This window comes from Lepeophtheirus salmonis, chromosome 8 (assembly GCF_016086655.4).
Source record: "Lepeophtheirus salmonis chromosome 8, UVic_Lsal_1.4, whole genome shotgun sequence".
In the NCBI taxonomy this organism is placed as follows: Eukaryota; Metazoa; Arthropoda; class Copepoda; order Siphonostomatoida; family Caligidae; genus Lepeophtheirus; species Lepeophtheirus salmonis.
The window spans coordinates 6,188,919-6,192,314 of NC_052138.2; positions in this window are offsets into that span (position 1 = coordinate 6,188,919).

The window sequence follows — 3,396 nt, forward strand, 5'->3', positions numbered from 1 at the left end:
CCATTTTGATTTTTGGTTACTGTATTTTAACATGCCCAAAATGATATCTCCATCAGCATCAATTACTATAAATGAGATGGATAATTTTAAAAGGAAAGTGTAATTATAGCATTTATTTTCACGTTCCCTCTTAATTAATTTATTAATTCATGATGTTAAATATCTTAGTATATATTTTTGTAAATAATAAAAACCACCCATAAAAGCAATATAAACAAAACTCCCTCGAATTGTGACATTTTAATCTTTTCAGGCAAGATACATTTACTAAATTTTAATCAATATAAAAATTGGGTCACTGATTGGTAGTGTTGCATGTATATATACAAACAGAGCTATAATTCTTAAAAATAATAAAACCAATCATTATTTAAGTAAGTTTTGGGCATGTTTACATTAAGGATATTAAAATGGTTTAAAACACTATTCAAACATGGCATCATTGATAAATAAACAATCAGATAAGATTTTGGAAAGATAAGAAAAGCTTCATTAATGTTGTCCAGCTAGCAAAATTAATAACATAAAAGTATTTTGACTAAGTTTCACAGGCAATGTAAACATAAAAATTATTAATACATATATACTATTTTAATACAACTGCTCAAGAAGTATATCTTGAGTTTCAACCTATTTTCTTGATTGTAGTTTCATTTATCAAATATTATTATTTTTCAAACAGTTATTATTAACTATTTTTTAACAGTTATTATTAACTATTTTTTAACAGTTATTAACATAGGTATAAAAAATCCAAAATTAGATTGATAAAATATAATTATTGTACAAAGGAGAATATGAATTTGATTTGTCAACTCATCAAATTGATACATGAATTTGTGCTAAACCTCAACACGTCATATTAAAGTAGAAAAAAATAATTGAGTACAGATATTAGGTTGGGGAATAAGTTTGGTGAGTTTTTATCAAAAAAATGTATTTAAAGAACAAATATTTATAACAATTAATTAATCAATTATATATTCTCCATTGTTGTTCATGGCCTTTTCCTACCAATCCACCAATTTTTTCGATGATTTTCCGCAAAAAACCGTACGGCCTGGAATAGAAGAAGTTGTTGGACCATTTTTCAAGGTCCTCTTCAATATGGAATGTAGTGCCTCTCAAATAGTTCGACAGAGAGCGGAAAAGATGATAATCCGTAGGTGCAAGGTCCGGAGAATACGGTGGATGGGGGAAAAACCTCCTATTCGAGCTCTTGAAGTGTGGGTTTGACGACTTTTGCAATATGGGCAATAAAACAACTCTAATATTTATGTATATAATAGAACAAATGCTTTTGCTTCAGAGTGCTTACTAAAATGATTTATAATCTGATTTGATATGTTTTTAATTTTTTTGAGAGGCTTTTTTTAGAAAGAGATAAATGAAAAAATTGCAGAGGCATAAAAATATATAGAGAATATAATTTTGTGTTTTTTCAAGAAAAAAAACAAACATGATATTTTCCAAAATAACTTATTTTAAAGGTATGCAAATGAATCTCTAAATAAATGTGGTTGTTTAAGTCATATTTTATCTGTATCAAAGAAGGACTAAAAACAATTTTAGTTTAAAGGTACAGAAAAAAAAAATCTCCAAGACACCCCAAAATACAAATTCTGTGAGGTGGAGGTCAGGGCTGGAGCATTGTTGCATGGACACAAGCTAGAAGTGAGTCAGACATTTTCTTCTAGAGACAATTAAAAGCTGACTTTGACAGAGTTTGAGGGTCTTTTTATGCTTCTTGTACTGTCCCAAATATGATACCCTTAATAAAATATTATGCTTGTTATATTTTTTAGTATTCGATTTATCAGTTAAAAATATTGTGCATCTTGTTGTATCTAGCGGGATATTTTTTCTTATGCACTCTGTTGATAGGAAAAACACCTATGTCTTTAAGAAAAGAAAGGACATTATATGCTCCCATAACTTACATTTCTGTTTTACTACTTGAGAATACAACAGGAAAAATAAAATTAGTTTAATCTCGGATTAAGAATTTTCGAATTTCCCAAGGGAGGAAAGTTCTATAATCTTTCCATATATACGTGCACACATAAATATGTAACCCACTGAAGAAAATGGTTAAATCTACTTATATATTAATATACATATGTACATATATGTATGTACCATCGAAATGTACAGTGCTCGAAAATGAAAACTGCACCTTCTTTGGGGAACCCAATGTCGTCCTGACATCATTTTTTTTTAATTCCCCATAATATGCTTACAAAAATAAATTCATTCAGTCAATTTCGTCACAATAGAAGAACTATACTCGGAGCTGCTGGAGATGTACCTTAGTTTTGAAATAATTAGTAATCAAGGACAAATCAGCAACCGTGACATCTGTAACATTACTGACCAGGAAGAAGCTGGAGGAATCTCAAAACCCCCGGAGAACTATATCGAGGTCACAAAGGTCACAGGAAGGTCAGAGACGTGGAGTAAGGTGTGCACTATCATTAACTGGTTCTATCGACTAGGACCATCGTTTCAATTAGAAAGGAACTCGAAGTAAGTGAGATGACAGCTAGTGCATTTGTTAACGAAGATCTCAAATGCCAGTCTTACATGATGCAAACCGGCCCGATAAGTGATCTCCCAGCAGTAACAATTTTAATCGGAGTGATTTTTTTTTTGTCTTGACCTATCTTGAGGTGCACACTAATAGACGTCCCCACACAAATAAGGCAAGACAAGAGGTGGCAATCGAGGTTCACTTCGTATCCATTCCCAGGGAACTCCTCATGAAGGCCTGCTCCAACTTCAGAGACTGTATTAATACCATAATTAAGGCTGAGGGCAATTATATCGAATCAGCCTGAAAACACATACGGTACAATAAATTTGGTTTTTATTTAAAATAAAAATATTAAAAACTACAGATTTTCATGTTATTTTTTTTTTTTTGTAAATACAAGAAAGATCTTCGAGCCCTGTATTAATCCCACAAAACAGTTCTATGGCACTTTGCTGATAACTTTATTGTCGAAAGCCACTTTAACAAAAACTTTATTGCCGAACGGACACTTAGGCAAATGAAAAGTTGGACCAATTGACCCATTGCCATATATCATTTTTCCGAACGGACACATTGCTGAGTAAATTGATAAATATAACTGATGGTGATTCATACTTTAATTATGACTTCTATTGATGTCAATACAATTTTTTTTTAAATATGTTTGACTGTTTGAATATCTATACTAAAAAAGCAAAGTTTGTCTTTCTGACTGTCTGAATGTATATATGAATATATGGCAACTAGCCATCGGGTTCACTGTACATAGTACTCATCAATGTTTATCTTTAACATATTTGGATCAAAAGAATAACAATGTTGTCATATGAATGAAATATTGCAGGGGTGAGAATATAGCATTT